This window comes from Amphiura filiformis, chromosome 3 (genome assembly GCF_039555335.1).
Source record: "Amphiura filiformis chromosome 3, Afil_fr2py, whole genome shotgun sequence".
Taxonomy (NCBI): Eukaryota; Metazoa; Echinodermata; class Ophiuroidea; order Amphilepidida; family Amphiuridae; genus Amphiura; species Amphiura filiformis.
In genome coordinates, this window is record NC_092630.1 from 23,179,748 (window position 1) to 23,197,269 (window position 17,522).

General features: G+C 38.6%; 1 protein-coding gene across 1 annotated transcript in view; it reads left to right on the top strand.

The window, feature by feature from the left end:
• Window positions 1-6,485: 6,485 nt before the first annotated feature.
• The window catches only part of LOC140148243 (uncharacterized), a 31,326-nt gene continuing 20,289 nt past the window's right edge, over window positions 6,486-17,522 (top strand). Inside the window, exon 1 of the mRNA XM_072170116.1 lies at window positions 6,486-6,714. The gene's annotated coding sequence lies outside the window, so the exon portion shown is untranslated. The remainder of the gene's footprint in view (window positions 6,715-17,522) is intronic.

Below are 17,522 nucleotides of genomic sequence, written 5' to 3' on the forward strand. Positions count from 1 at the left end.
AATAGACCTGGCCTACTGTATTGTTTGAGAGCTGACTCCTATGGACTCAAATGCAACTTTTAACACGTTTAAAACAGTATCTTTCTTTACATAAATGAACCATTGTGACTGAACACAATGACGTATGACGCTATAATTTGGTCCATATGTGTAAAACAAATAAGGCTACCCATACCTTTTTACACGTTTGCATTTTGTCAAATATTTTTTGATTTATTAAAAATTGGTCTGGTTATTAATTCGGGTTATTTTGTGTTACTAAGGGTTGCCTTCTGTTACTAAGTTTTGTTGGAATTGTGCATTGTGTTACTAGAGTTATTTTTTGTGTTATAAAGTTTTGGTGGAGTTGATGTTTTCTGTTACTAAGGGTTGTTTTGTGTTGCCAAGTTTTGGTGGAGTTATTGTTTTTTGCTATTAGGGCTGTTTTGTGTTACTGTACTATGTGGGGATGTTGTTTTGTGTTGCTATGTGTGGTGGTTGTTTTGTGCTACTAAGTGTGGTTGTTTTGTGTTACTAAGTGTGGTTGTTGTTTTGTGCTACTAAGTGTGGTTGTTGTTTTGTGTTACTAAGTGTGGTTGTTTTGTGTTGCTATGTGTGGTGGTTGTTTTGTGTTGCTATGTGTGGTGGTTGTTTTGTGTTGCTATGTGTGGTGGTTGTTTTGTGTTGCTATGTGTGGTGGTTTTGTGTTACTAAGTGTGGTTGTTTTGTGTTGCTATGTGTGGTGGTTGTTTTGTGTTACTAAGTGTGTTTGTTGTTTTGTGTTACTACGTGTGGTTGTTGTTTTGTGCTACTAAGTGTGTTTGTTGTTTTGTGTTACTACGTGTGGTTGTTGTTTTGTGCTACTAAGTGTGTTTGTTGTTTTGTGTTACTACGTGTGGTTGTTTTGTGTTACTACGTGTGGTTGTTGTTTTGTGTTACTACGTGTGGTTGTTGTTTTGTGTTACTACGTGTGGTTGTTGTTTTGTGTTACTACGTGTGGTTGTTGTTTTGTGTTACTACGTGTGGTTGTTGTTTTGTGTTACTAAGTGTGGTTGTTGTTTGCGTTACTAAGTGTGGTTGTTGTTTGCGTTACTAAGTGTGGTTGTTGTTCTGTGTTACTAAGTTTTGGTGCAGTTGTTGTTTTGAGTTACTATGTAGGGTTGTTTTGTGTTTCTAAGTAGGATTGTTTTGTGTTAATACTAAGTGGAGTTGTTGGTTTGTGTTACCAAGTGGGATTTTGATGAAATAGGATGGACAAGGACCAATGTGAAGAAATGGTCTTGGACGGACAAGGACCAATGTGAAGAAATAGGATGGACTAGGACCAATATGAAGAAATGGGATGAACAAGGATCAGTGTATGTGAAGAAATAGGGTGGACAAGAACCAATGTGAAGAAATAGGATGGACAAGGACCAATGTGAAGAAATAGGATGGACAAGGACCAATGTGAAGAAATAGGATGGACAAGGACCAATATAAAGAAATATGATGGACAAGGACCAATGTGAAGAAATATGATGGACAAGGACCAATGTGAAGAAATAGGATGGACAAGGACCAATATGAAGAAATAGGACGGACAAGGACCAATGTGAAGAAATAGGATAGACAAGGACCAGTGTGAAGAAATAGGTCGGGCAAGGACCAATGTGAAGAAATAGGACAGACAAGCACCAATGTGAAGATATAGGATGGACAAGGACCAATATGAAGAAATAGGATGGACAAGGACCAATGTGAAGAAATAGGACGGACAAGCACCAATGTGAAGATATAGGACGGACAAGGACCAATGTGAAGAAATAGGATGGACAAGGACCAATGTGAAGAAATAGGACAGACAAGGACCAATGTGAAGAAATAGGACGGACAAGGACCAATGTGAAGATATAGGACGGACAAGCACCAATGTGAAGAAATAGGATGGCCAAGGACCAATGTGAAGAAATAGGACGGACAAGGACCAATGTGAAGAAATAGGATGGACAAGGACCAATGTGAAGAAATAGGACGGACAAGGACCGATGTGAAGAAATATGACAGACATGGACCAATGTGAAGAAATAGGATGGACAAGGACCAATGTGAAGAAATAGGATGGACAAGGACCAATATGAAGAAATATGACGGACAAGGACCAATGTGAAGAAATAGGACGGACAAGCACCAATGTGAAGAAATAGGATGGACAAGGACCAATGTGAAGAAATAGGATGGACAAGGACCAATGTGAAGAAATAGGATGGACAAGGACCAATATGAAGAAATAGGACGGACAAGGACCAATGTGAAGAAATAGGATAGACAAGGACCAGTGTGAAGAAATAGGTCGGGCAAGGACCAATGTGAAGAAATAGGACAGACAAGGACCAATGTGAAGAAATAGGATGGACAAGGACCAATGTGAAGATATAGGACGGACAAGGACCAATGTGAAGAAATAGGACGGACAAGGACCAATGTGAAGAAATAGGACAGACAAGGACCAATGTGAAGAAATAGGATGGACAAGGACCAATGTGAAGATATAGGACGGACAAGGACCAATGTGAAGAAATAGGACAGACAAGCACCAACGTGAAGAAATAGGACGGACAAGGACCAATGTGAAGAAATAGGACGGACAAGCACTAATGTGAAGAAATAGGACAGACAAGGACCAATGTGAAGAAATAGGACAGACAAGCACCAACATGAAGAAATAGGATGGACAAGGACCAATGTGAAGAAATAGGACGGACAAGGACCAATGTGAAGAAATAGGACGGACAAGGACCAATGTGAAGAAATAGAACGGACAAGCACCAGTGTGAATAAATAGGACGGACAAGGACCAATGTGAATAAATAGGACGGACAAGGACCAATGTGAAGAAATTGGATGGACTAGGACCAGTGTGAAGAAATAGGATGGACACTCGGACCAATGTGATGAAATGGGATGGACAAGAACCAGTGTGAAGAAATGGGATGGACAAGGACCAATGTGAAGAAATAGGATGGACAAGAACCAATGTGAAGAAATAGGTCGGACAAGGACCAATGTGAAGAAATAGGATAGACAAGGACCAGTGTGAAGAAATAGGATGGACAAGGACCAATGTGAAGAAATAGGATGGACAAGGACCAATGTGAAGAAATAGGACGGACAAGGACCAATGTGAAGAAATAGGATGGACAAGGACCAATGTGAAGAAATAGGACAGGACCAATGTGAAGAAATAGGTCGGACAAGGACCAACGTGAAGAAATAGGTCGGACAAGGACCAATGTGAAGAAATAGGATGGACAAGGACCAATGTGAAGAAATAGGATGGACAAGGACCAATGTGAAGAAATAGGACGGACAAGGACCAATGTGAAGAAATAGGATGGACAAGGAACAATGTGAAGAAATAGGACAGGACCAATGTGAAGAAATAGGATGGACAAGGACCAATGTGAAGAAATCGGACAGACAAGGACCAATGTGAAGAAATAGGATTGACAAGGACCAATGTGAAAAAATCGGATGGCGATTTTTGTTGAAAACAGGGGGTCATTTAGTGGGGGCTCCAACAAAGTGGGGTCATTGTGTGTCAGAGGCTAAAAATTGCGTGCCATTGACCATGAAAAGTAATATAAGTAATAAGTTTCTGGGCAAAAATGTTAGAAAAATTGCCATTTTGAAGCTAAAATGTGTGCTTCAATTTGCAAATTTCGTGTAAATAAAAGGGGGTCATTTGGGTGTTACAAGCTGATTAAAAAAGGGTGTCATTGGGTGGCAGTTGCAGAAAAAAAGACATTGTTATGTTGATAAGGGGCTGTGCAAGAATTATGAGCCCTGGGGAGGGTAAAATGGGGGAGGGGGCAAGAAATTTTTGGCGAGCCAAAAAGGGGGGGGGAAGCAATTTTGGGCAAGCCGAGAAGGGGGCAAGTGAATTTTGGTACACATTCTTGGGGCGCCTTTTAAATAAAACGCTCTAAAAAGGCTTAGGAAAACCATACGGAAATGCGTAAATATGCAAATTTTCCTGCTCGCTCAGTGCGCTCGCAACATGTATTATAGACCATTTAAGGGATCTAGAATGAGCGTTTATGGCGTTTAAACAGTATTTTTGTGGGACATGAGAGCACCTCAGACGTATCGAATTGCATTCTGAATACTGAAGCATGTCTTTCTGATATCAAATAATTTTCATTTTTGAGATTCACGATATAATACAAATTTTATGACAAATTATCAAAATTTGATATTTTTCAAATTTTTGATATATAACAGTCCTCGAAGTAAATTTTATAAATCTAATGATATATTCTTAAAGTGTATGTAGCTGGGAGGAAAAAGTCGACGATCAATTGAAAATGTTGACCTTTTATATTGAAGATATGGATTTTTTCCCAAAAAGACCTAATTTTTTTGGTGTTTTGGGAAAAAAATCCATATCTTCAATAATGAAAGGTCAAAATTTTCAATTGATCGTCGGCTTTTCATCTCACCTACATACACTTTAAGTATAAATCATCAGATTTATAAATTTTACTTCGAGTACTGTTAAATATCAAAAATATCAATTATGTGTACCCCCGGGGGGGGGTGAATTCTCAAAATGGTCTGCCAAAAATTGCTTGCCCCCTTTGGTCGTGCCAAAAACCTTTGCCCCCCCTTCGACGTGCCAAAAACCTTTGCCCCCCTTTTGACGTGCCAAAAACGCTTTGCCCCCCCCTTACGCATGCAAGATTTTGGGGAACCCGAATTTAAAACCTGAAATTGTCTTAACATATAATGCGAAGCGCTTGAGCAGGAAAATTGCATATTTGAACGTGTTCAGTAACGTTTTCCTCGCCTTTTTAGGGCGTAATATAGAAACGGTGCCCAAAATATCTGTGCCAAAATTGCTTGCCCCCCCTTTCGACCTGCCAAAATCGCTTGACCCCCCTTTCGACCTGCCAAAAATGCTTGCCCCCTTTTGGCCTGCCAAAAATCTTTGCCCCCCCTATAATTCACCACCCCGGGGTACACATAATTATTGCACCACCCCTTATAGCGGGCCGAGAGGGGGGTAAGCGATTTTGGCGGGCCAAGAGGGGGAGCAAGCGATTTTGGGCGAGCTGTTTGAAATTGCACAGCCCCTAACGGATGACATATACATGGTTTTACTCGTGTTATTACAGTGAAATTGTTCCAAGCCAAGCCCCCCCCCCCTTGGCTCTGAGCTCTTTTGGCTTGCCAAACCCGGATGCCATGATAAAATGATAGTAGGAGCTATTATAGGCCTAGGTCTATTTCTATCCCTTCACTTTCACTGAGTCCATCAGGAGCTTCATTAAAAAATTATTGCACATGCATTATCACGCACATTATAGGGTCTTGAGTTCTTCAGCTCTCATTTAGGCCTGACATGCCTATAGGCTTGTGATATGATATGCGTAGGAGTAGGCCTACGGTACAACCGTTTTGTTTACAACCTTGCCTCGGTGGTGCCTCGCGATTCTCTGATCGTGATGTTCTAGGGTTGGGCAGTATGTTTATATGGCAATTCATGATTAAAATGTTTTACCGTAGTGGGGGCTCGGGGTATTTCCCCGGGTAGGGGCACTTAACACAAATGACCCCGGGCAAATGACATGGTTGTGCTTCCCTGGAAAGGCCCCTCTTTTTGGATCTCGCAGCTCCGAAAGACCCCCTAAATGAAATTTGACCAAAATAGAGCTCCGAAAGACCACTGATTTTGCTAGTTTCACCTCAAAAAGACCCCTTAAGAGACCATTCACAAACACTTAGGGGGATGATGCAAAAAATTTTCATCGCAAATTTTTTTTCGGGGTCCCCCTTTTCAGATCATAAATTTCAGCCCCCCCCAGTGACATGAAAATTTATATGGGTCAACCCCCAAAGAAAAGCATATAAACTCAATTGGTCAATTTTTCAGCCCCCCGGTCAAAACTTTTAAGGCCCCCCTCATTTTGCATCGGGCCCCAAGAAGTGTTTGTGAATGGTCCCTAAAGTTGCTCATTCCTCACGTTACTAGCAGGACCAGATTTCTATTTTTTTTAAATATACCGATGGTGGGACCAGAGTCTAAAACACAGGCCTACCCTAACGGTAGGCCTATACGTAGAAAGTTCAACGGGAGAAAGAGGCTCTTGAAAGCCAAAACGCCGGCACTTTTTTTCCGTATTTTTTATCAAATTAAAAAAACTTGAAGATACCGGTATGTGGGCAGGGAATCAAAAATACTACTACTGAGTTTGATCGGGACTAAAAGAGACTTTTGGAATATGACAGATGTCACCCCCCCGTCAGAACTCTCCCCTCCCCCGTTTCCCCTTGCCAGTAAAAACCTAAAAGTTAAGATTTCCACATTTTGCAGCAATTATACCCAAAATCCCCCCGCAATTAAATCCCCCCCCCCCCAAAAGCAATTCCTGCATGTATGAATCTCATTTGAAGTAGGCCTACAATGAATCAACTTTCAATATCTCCCAACCCTAACCCTCATGATGACGAAAATACTTCCTGGAATTTCCCTTTTGCGATAGCACAATAACCCAGCGTTGTCGTTCGATTATTTATGCTTTACGGCTTCCAAACTCCACCACGAGATTCCAACATGTGTTCACTTGATGGCTGAACTTTCAAGGAACAATCAGATGTTAAAATTTGTGGACATACAGATCTAAAATGCCATATTCACTGGTGTAATATCAGCGGTACTGAGTGGGACGGACCAACTGAACTCAAGATGCCAAAGTAAGTATTGCAAACTTGTGTTGTACATGCACCTGTTGTTCAGCAACTTCATGCATCGGTCCAGCTCAGCTAGCAGTGCAGTGCATGCAGATACATGCGTAATTGTTGAATTTCGAAAAGGGGTATAATTATTTTTGTCTTCCAGTTAACTATTATTTTATCATGATATACTTACCTATATTATAAACAACGTCATGTAGAATGTAGTTCCAGTGTAACATGTTTAGTATCATCATAAATCATAGGAGTATGATAGGACGTTGCGTTGCCGTTTTTGGATACTTTATTTACAGTGCATCCCTATGTAGGCCTACTGCACTGCTGCAAGACATCAGGTCCATAGATGTTATTATGTATAAAGACTGAGGTCTTGCTTGCAGGACTACCATGTCATGCCACTTAGCTCAAACTTAAAAATTATCATGATTTAATATGTACTTTCACTTCAGGGCTGGGGAGGGCAAGGGGGAGCCTCTTGCAATGTGGGGGCCAAGGGGGGGGGCAGAAAGTTTTCAACTTCATGTCATACGTATGTGTGTCATGGTGGGGGAGGCCTAAAATGTGCAAAAAATTATGCATTGTTGTATAGCATTGAAGCTACATTGTCATTGAAGCTTGTGTTCAAATTATAAAAGGCCCTTGAAACTCAATGCTGAGTTTAACCAACCTCTCAATGTTTCATTTAAGGGCAGAGTAATGGGAGAGAACATGGACCTTTTCGAGCTTCATTATTTCTGAATTGTATGTCCAAAGTATATAAAACTATACATTTTTGGAAAGGAAATGAGTCAAGGAATCCCATGGTGACGTCAGATTTGTTCAAAAATGTCAAGTTTTTGAAAAAATCATAAAAATTCACTTTTTTACCCCAATTTTTTTGTGACAACTTAGAAAAAAATCCGTTCGGAGTAAAAAAAATTCAGTTAGCTTTTCATGAAGAAGAGACATGAACTTAGGGAAGGTTTTTTATTTTTTTTGAAATACGTCTTTTTTTTTCGAAATATTGAAAAAACACGTGAAAAAAGCCATTTTGTCACTCTATTAAGCTAAAATTGCACATAATGGTGTATATTTTTGTTTAAAACTAATATTTTGAAAAAATGAAAAACCTTCCCTAGACTTTGATGTACTCTAAAGGATAGTGCAAAAAGTTTACCCTTTGCTTGCATATTTTTTGAGTTATCTTGTCACAAAAATCGCGCAATATTGTCAAAAGTGAACTCTGAGAAATCGACGTTTTCGTAAAAAAATGTCAAAATTATGCACAAAACGTCCTTAAATTTTAAAACGGTAAGACTTTCACACTTGTAAAAGCTGTATCTGGTGCATGGTCTAAATATGCATCTTTTTGCACCAATGAATCTATAATGTCTGCTTTCAGTGCGCCAAAATTCAAAATAATTAAAAAATCTAAGTGGCATTTTGACTGCAAATTTTTGTTTTGTTTACACCACATTTGCTGGCGTTAACAACATACCGAATGCGCCTTGACTGCGTTGGACATACGCCAAGAGAGTTATTGCCGTCACGCTGACGCTTGAAACGCCAGCGTAATCACAATATTTCGCATTCACGCATTTCTGACTCATTATTTCCGCCAATTTACTAAGCTGTCTTGAGCCATGTGACTTTTTAGAGTTGAAAGGAGTGAAATAAATCAAAGTTGTATTTTATCAGTTTCAAGTGAAAGAATACATCTTAGTGTTGATAAATATCAAAAAATCTCAAATTCGGTCGTGGACGAATGTGTCTTCCATTACTCTGGCCTTAATATATTATATAGGCCTAAGTTATAATGTGATGTTGTTCATTCTATTTGGATATCTCCAGTCCAACGTCATGAATACACATTAATAATATAAACAATGCATTCATATCTTGCTTTTTTGTTTTTCAAAACTTTAAATCAAGTTTTAACTCAAACGTGATGTATTCCGAATTATATCAGTCTTCTTCACTCCAATTTCCACTGACCTCTCTGTATACATATTTGAGGATGGGGGAAATTGGGAGGGGGTTGACTCATATGAAATAATTATTATCGTCACCATCATCAATTTGTCCAAAATAGGTCTTATCTTGTAGTTAAATTATTTATAACTAAACCAATTATATACCCATCTGGTGAAAACACTGGTCAGTTTCAGTTCAAATTTTTATTCTTGGTCAACTAATTTATTTCTATGTATCTGTCCATCTTAGTGGGAAGGGGCGTAGATGTACATGATTAAAAATTCAAAAAAAATGTCAAATTATGCCATGGATGTATGGAGAATTTTAGTTGTTACATGAATGATAAGAAAAGGAATCTTATCTATATTTCACAATTTATTTCCTAATAAAAATTCCTTTAAAAAAGGAATGGGGCGCCCAATGTGAGCTTGGACGTGATATGGTGAATTCCATGGCATGGTGTTTATTTGGTCCCGGGGATTTGGTATCATAATGATTTTTTCTAGGGAAGAGTAGAAGATGATCAAATACAAGAGAAATGTGTTTGATTGGGGAAGGTGTATCACAGGACCGTTTTGGATGAAATAAATTGAATTGGAATGAAGCTGTCGTGTCAATTTATGATTATGTGGGGTGGGGAGTTCAATTTTGGGGCATATTGTAGTGATGATATTGCTTTGGATATTGAATATTGTTGAATTTCGTTATGCAGGGGGGTATATGATGGATAGTATAGAAGACACAAATAAGTAAGCTCCCCCTGGCAAAATATCTATGTTGACCAAAAGAAAAGTTTTATGGATGTATAACGTCTGTGATACATATACATGTACATCATAACGTCTGTGATACATATAGCCTACATCATCTACTTGCTAATACACTGAAAATCTAATAGAGATGAAGGATAAAAAACAATTACAGAACATTCATTCTTCATAAAAGTAGCTATATGGGTATACAATGTTTACAAGATAAGAATGTTAATGTTTTGTACATGAACGTAACATCTTTGATACATAGTTGTTAACACACTGAAAATCTGACTAGAGATTTACAATTTGATGATATCCAAAAGAATACTTACTAACTTAGCATTGAAGAATTAAAAAATTACAGAACTTTCATTTGTTAACATACACGTAGCAATGATTAACAATGTTGAAAATACAAACGTAACGTTTTGTTCATAAACATAACATCCTCGACACATCTAGGATCCGCATAATTTGTTGATTAATGTCATAAACAGTCACAAAAGATTTATGGTCTGATCATTTTATCATTTTAAGGGGACCCGATATTGCATTTGGAAGAACCAGGCTTTTCAATTACTATCAAAACTGCTGGGTACCAAACTTTTTGATACAGCTTATACATAGTAATTTGTTCTAATTTCCATGCAAAAGGAGCCAGTTGCTTCATCCTTAAAACAAATAGGCTACACCATAATTTCCAATTACCCCATGCAGATAGATAAGACCTTGGTAAGATAAGCATGTTAATTGTTATGTCACTATCACTATCTTGATCTTGATAAGATGCCTGACTTTGAAACTTTGGGTACAAAAACTCATACTCTGCAAGTTAGGTCAAATTTTGCACTATGATTGTTTATTTGAGGTTATTGGACTATGCCATTCAGATTAGGCTATTGTAGTCCATAGTGTTGGTCACCGTCTATCGGGTTCTAAGAGGCGGTAAACTGGTTACAAAGGTCAAAGTGGTTACAAAGGTCAAAGGTCTCGATTTATTTGGTGTTTTTACAAATCCATTAATTTTGTCTTTTAAACAAAGAATATACGCACACCATTTTATCCTGTGCATAACAGAAAACAATAATAAAATAAAATCCAAGCATATTGTGGTTTTATTTTTGAGCAAGGGCATAATTTTAGCAAAACAATTGCGGAGTAAATCTAGTAAGAGTGAAATTAGAAGCTTCTCACAAACTCATGCCTATATTGTGGGCTGCCTCCGTAGAGGGCGCCCCAAAAATGTTCACCAAGAATAATTGTGATATGATTCATTCCTAGAGTAGGCAGGCCCAAGAGTGCAAATATTGCAAAATATTTCTGACCTTGACACTAAATCAGGTCAAGTTTAAATGGTTCAAGTTCAGGCACAGTTTTATGGGTATCAGCTGCCCAATCTATCTAGGGCAAATCAATATTGGTAATGGTAGGTGCTGGGGTATTAAGGTGGTGGTAGTGAGGTCAGGGAGTGGTGGAATAGGGTATATGGGTGGTAGTGGGGTGAGGGTATGATGGGTGGTGTAAAGTGGTAGGGTTAGTTATGGTGTTGGGGGAAGGGAATGAGGTGGCGTAGGGTGGTAGCTGGGGAGTATAGAGTTGACTAGGGTGATGATAGTGAGGTGAGTGAGTGGTGGAGTAGGGTATATTAGGGTGGAGTGATGTTGTACGTAGGGTCAGGGACAGGGTGTGATGGGGTGGGGTAAGATGGTAGGGTTAGAACTATGGTGGTGGGGGAAGCGGATGAGGTGGGGTAAGGTGATGGGGTCAGGGTGCAGTGGGGTAGCTCGGTGAGGCAGAGGGTATGATGTGGTGGGGTAGTGGGGCAGGATTTTGAGTGAGAGGGGTATTTAAGGTATTGGGGTAAGGTGGCAGGGACGGGGAATGTGGTGGAGTAGGGTAGTACTGGTAGGTGAGGTGGTATGGATAGGATGGTGGGGTAGTGGGGTGGAGCAGATGTGGTGGTTAGTGGGTGTGTTACTGGGGTAGGGTGGTTAAGTATTAGTGGTGGTAGGGGTATAGTGAGGTAAAGGTCATTTTTTATTTCTTCTGTGGTCTGTGCTGTGTGCCAGGCGTGCACAAGCATAAACACAGAAGTGATAAACATCACACTGATTGGCTGATCAATGGTATTGACAACAAGACGGTTGACACATTGGTCGTCGGCACATAGAAGGGGGAGATGACCTTGCCCCTTAATATGTGATCACTGATTACCAGAGCGTAACACGGAAGAAATAAAAAATTAAGTTTTAGGGTGTAGGGTAGTGGTGCAGGGTGTTGTATGGTAGATTGGTGAGTGAGTAGGGTGGTGGGAGTAGAGGGTAGGGTAGGGTGGTGGGGTTAGAGTGTGAGTAGTGGAGAAGGGCATGCTGGGAGAGTAGGAGTAGTGGGGTACTGTGGGGTAGTGTAGTGGGGATAGAAGGTGGGGTAGGAATGGGGATATACATGTAAGGGTGGGGTAGGGTGGTAGCCCCCCCAACAATGTCAACTTCATTCACAATGTACAGTGTACATTTGTACACCACCTTCACACTTATTTTATCCTGTAGAATAAGATTTGAGGGTATAGTGGTGGTTAATGTGAAAGCAGGTGATTGCAAAAGCGGGTGAAACTATAGTGGTTTGAGAAGGCCATCCATATACTATTTTGGAGCACTTTGTCCAAAGTTCAGTGACCCTAGCTCTGCCATGCCAAAGTTGTTGGGCTCGGATCCATAATGCTCAATATGTGGGTGTATAATAGCTACTAAAAGTATACCCAAAGCTTCCAAGTAACAGAGTTTTTGCACAACCACAGAGTTATTGACAGCTACCTTATATCCTCTAATAAATGCCCTCCTCTATTAAATGCCAGTTTATGTTTGTGGAAACTTTGATAGGCAGGCTGGCGTCACACCACTACTTCACCAGTTACATTTGGACCTTAAAACAAATGTAGTTTGTCCTTGCAAAGTCATTTTAGGCCTATAATGCAAGCAAAGTTATATTAATTCTTTTGTTCGTTCGTTCATTCATTCATTCAATTCATTATTAATTAGTTTAATTGAATGTTTTAATAGTAAATTAAACTTTATTTTCATATTAACTGTGTTGTCTTTTTTAAAGACAGTTCTTGTTTGGCCTAAAGGGGGCGCAGAGGAAAGGGAAAGAGGGCTACGATATGATGATAAAATAAGATCTCTGGAGTTTACATTGAAAACAGAGAGATTTAACAACAATTTGCAAACTTATGGTGATCAGATCAAAACATTTGGTTTGTCAAAATTCCTCTATACTTCAAGGGCATGCCATTAAAAGGGCATTTCGTGATCCACAACATCATCCCCTCCCCCACTTTTCTCAAAAAAAGTTGAGATTTTTATATCACTGGAAACCTCTGGCAACATAATGTTTATGTACAAAATATTTCTTGCAGATTAATTCGTTTAGCAAAGATATCGTGAAATTTGAATTTCGTTCTGGTATACCAGAACGAAATTACAACACATTGTCAATGTGGAACAGTGTAATACACATAATCATGCATAACTCGCAAACGCAAAATCGGAATCAACTGAAATTTTCAGAATAAGCTTTTTTCGTGGATATCTACTGAAAAATGTCATAAAAAGAGGATGCTAGGTTCACGAAATACTCCTTTAAGTATTCAAAAGAAGGTTAACATCAATGATATTATTCACAAGTTGATCTGGAATGGGCCATATAAAATAAAACGCAGTGTCTTATGCAGAGAATTAGGTGAAGGAGTTTTGAAAACATTGGTTGACTAAAAATACAAGTTGATGTGGATTAGGTTAATTATGTCCAACAAATCTGGGTGAAAAGTATAACAACCAGTGGCGGCGCTTAGGGGGGGGCAAGGGGGCATTCCCCAAATATTTTTTTGCCCCCCCAGTTTGCCCCCCACACACTTTTGAGGCAAAACCCCCAACATCATGTAAATTCCCACTTTTTGCGGCAATTTTGCGCAAAATTTGCCAATTTTGCCACTGTAAAAAATTCCTGGTGCAGCCACTGATAACAACCTGGCCGGTACAGGTATTCTCACATGTGGAATTTTGATCAGGAATGATTCCCCCATTCTATTTGAATGCTTTCAAATTATGTGAGCCAAAAAATGCTATAGAGGTATGCAAACAAGTGATCTGGATTATATATTCTGATTGATAAAAAGTCGGTGTAGTTTGAGGATTGGAAGCAGGCTTCCATACAATTTACGAGTTTGTTGATGACTAAAGCAATTTTAAGAAATTTGCTAACAGGATGGGTGATTATAGAATTGATTTGCTTTAAATGGGTTTGGTCTGATTAATGCAATTCCAAAAAGGTGGCACAACATGATTCGTCAGGAGGGGCTGATCCACCCGCACGGTCCCGGAGGACTTTAGTATAGTGATCAACGTGTCTAGAGGAAGCATACCATTTCTGAAATTAAAGTCCAGGGACGTTTATATTATAAATCGTATATTGACAGCGTAAAAATAGATCCTGTTAGTCAATTTCCGTTAAAAGAGAAATAATTTGACCAAAGCCAAAATGTAATGAATTGTATATACGCTCTTTTTTAGAACTACTTTAGATGTGAAACTAAGATGGCTCCAGTATAGAATTACGCACATCTTGCCAACAAATGAGTGGCTATACAAAGTCGAGTTTAGTTTAATTTTTGTGAAAAAGAGAAGGAAGCCATGCTACATCTATTTGTTATAATTATTGTGAACTCTTTCTTCAAAAAAAGTTTATTCCTAAAATTTCCAAAGCTAACATTAAATAGATGGAACAACACCGATTGAGCGAATGTTTAGCAAGTCCTTGAAAAAGGGCGAAAGGAAATGCAGGCCTATTAAACTGTTATACATGTAAAGTACTGTGAATTAATGCTTCATCCTGAGTAGCAGACTACTACATGTTTCAGATTAAACTGCCATAAATTAGTGGGCATAGAATCAATGAAAACAATATATGATATCCTGTTACACTAGGTTTCACCACACAAAGCTCTCCTTAGGAAAACATATATTTTACTTTCCATGAGCGAGCGACTCAGATCTCATCAGCGACATCTAATATTATGGTAGAAACATGGAAGTATGAGATGTCTTGTACTTCCCGGGGTCACTCCCATTGTGGCCTGTACACCATCCGCGATAATAAAAACGCAAAAAGGGTAGTTTTTTTCAGGGGTAGGCACGATACGCCATATCGTGTTTAGGGTGTCAAAACTTTGAAAAAAATGCTAATACGCTGAAATAAAATGGTGTCATTCATGATTTGAAGGGAATTTTTGCTTTCCTGTAAATACATTTGTAGGTTGAAAATGTTTATGTTTCTCAGGATGTTTCTATCCTTGAACATCTGGTACCTGGGTGTGGGCCTTAAATTTTATTTTGATAGAGAGTGCAGCACCGTTAGACTGTAGGCCTACACAAGTGTGAAAAAAAAACCTCTACAAGTTCACGGATTAGGAGGAGGGGAGTAACTCCCTGGAGTAATTAAATGTACAATGTATAAGCATAAATGTATAAATTCCCCCATGACCCCTCCCCTTTGCACTGCCACTCTGCATATATATTTGGTAGGGCAACCTACCCTTAAAAATTGTTTATTATTGGAGGAAATATGAAAAGTTGTATTTGAATGAAACTAAAGACTGGTGAAAATACTTGTAGAAAAATCATCATCTATGCTGTAGAGGCATCTGTCTAACATTTTGAATCCATCAGTTGAAAACCTTTTAAGGTTAAAATGAACTCCTGCTGAAATAATGGTTTGGTACCATTCTCCTCGGCATGTTTTTGTTTACAATATTGCAGCTTGCGGTTTGGCCAATCAGAAGGCATATGGCCTATGTTTTGCATTCCAATTGTTTTTCATTGCGGTGTTTATCCAGACAAGTTGTGGTTTCGAAAAATTCCAGGGTTAATGTGTGGGTTACATGTACAATGTAGGCCCGTGGAAACCGATGAATTCTAAATTTCCAAATGTGATTTATTTACCTTAATTGTTATTTTTAAATCACAAACACTTTTCTAATCCTTTAGTCTGTGCTACAAACCATGTACCTATATTACCCATAGGGAGAGAAACTACTGGGAACCACACACTCCTGGAAACCATCGCTACGCTCGTTTCGCTCATTATTCGAGGGGTTAGTGGGCATTTAAATTTCATTTTGACATAGGGAGTGTGCAGCCCAGGTGTGCAGCACCGTTAGTCTGTAGGCCTACACAATTGTGAAAACAAAATACTCTACAAGTTCCCAGATTAGGAGGAGGGGAGTAACTCCCTGGAGTAACTAATTAGAGGATAATAACTGCGCATCGGTTATTTGGAGGGCATTGTGAAAAATCTAAACATTTTGCCTTTGGAACCGAGGAATATATATTCCGAGGTCCAAAGCAAAATGTTTAGATTTTTCACAATGCCCGACATATAACCGATGCAAAGTTATTAACCTCATTCATAACCGTCACTTTTATCTTTTATCTTTACAAAATAACACAAAATTTTCCTCAAAGGTTTGTAAAAATAAACAATTTTTACATCTTCCCTTTCCCAAAATCGATTAGGCTAAAACAAAACGACCAATAACAAAAGTGCGTATCAGAATCTGTGCAAATATGGTAGCGCCGCAATCCAAATATGGCAGCCAGCGCCACAGCAGTTCGTTGGACGATAATACGGCGCACGCAGAAGTCAATTGTGTGCGACATTGGAACAATTACGATTTTGCGGTCAATTGTGAGATATTAATGACCTCGATTTGCGTTCAAGCGTTTTCACAAATAATAAAATATGATTGGATCGCACGCATCGCGTTTATTAATGAGGTTATGAAATGTATTTAGTATAATGTGTTCAGGGTTAATTTATATGTTGAATTGTTGATGAATGGGTGGGGGTAAATTCTCCCATACCACCTCCCCCTTTGCATTGCCAATCTGCATAGGGCAACATATCCCTTAATAATTGTTTATTTATTGGAGGAAACATGAAAAGTTGTATAACTTGGATGAAACTAAAAATACTAATAGAAAAATCATCATGTATGCTTTAGAGGCATCTGTTTAACCTACGTTTTGAATCTATCAGTTGAAAACCTTAATTAACTCCTGCGGAAATATAAATGGTTTGGTACCATTCTCCTTGGCATGTTTTTGTTTGCAGCTTGCGGTTTGGCCAATCAGAAGGCATGTGGGCTATGTTTTGCATTCCCATTGTTTTTCATTGCGGTGTTCATCCAGACAAGTTGTGTTTTCGACAAATTCCAGGGTTAATGTGTGGGTTACATGTAGGCCAGTGCTCACAGGAAACCGATCAAAATAATAATGAATTCTAAATTTTCTAAATTTCCAAATGTGATTTATAATTTACCTTGTGTCTATTATTTTTAGCATGAGTGCTACAGTTGTATAGGCTACATATTACAAGAGAAAAAGGTGCAAATAATTTTTTTCGAGCGTGATAGTATTCATGAGAATTTGAAATTGAAGGGATTTCCCCGTTTTAAACAAGCACTTGATTTTCCATGTAAGAAATTTATATTTGATACTGATTTATTATAATGCTTTTGTGGGTGTATATAAACTATAAATGACCTTTGAGTTTGACTAAGTTTCCAGGAATCTCCATTTGTGTCATAAATAGATAAATTATCCTTGCATTAAAACAGATCAGGCTTATTTACTGTAACAGTGGCAATTTTCGCACTACATTTAATTTCACGCTTTTTGGTTTCCAAGCTGCTACCGCGAAAATAGCAACACACAGATATATTGGTTTTGTGTTTAGGTCAATATAAAGGAAACTTAAAATGGTGAATTTCAAAACAAGGGAAACAGTTCAAAATTGGCCGCAAGCGTGAAAATGAATCACGCGGAAATTGTCAATTTACAGTATTCCAATTTGGAAAAGAACAGACCTGAACCTTTCCTCTTTTTAGTGGATTTCAGCTTTTTAATGTTAATCAAATTTACGCATTTTCTTTTTATTTTCAGCCCAATTTGAGCCATTTTATGCTTCTTTTGATCATTTTAAGCATTTTTCACTAAAGGTTAGTTTCAGGTCTGAAAGAAATAAAAACAGATTACCATAATAATA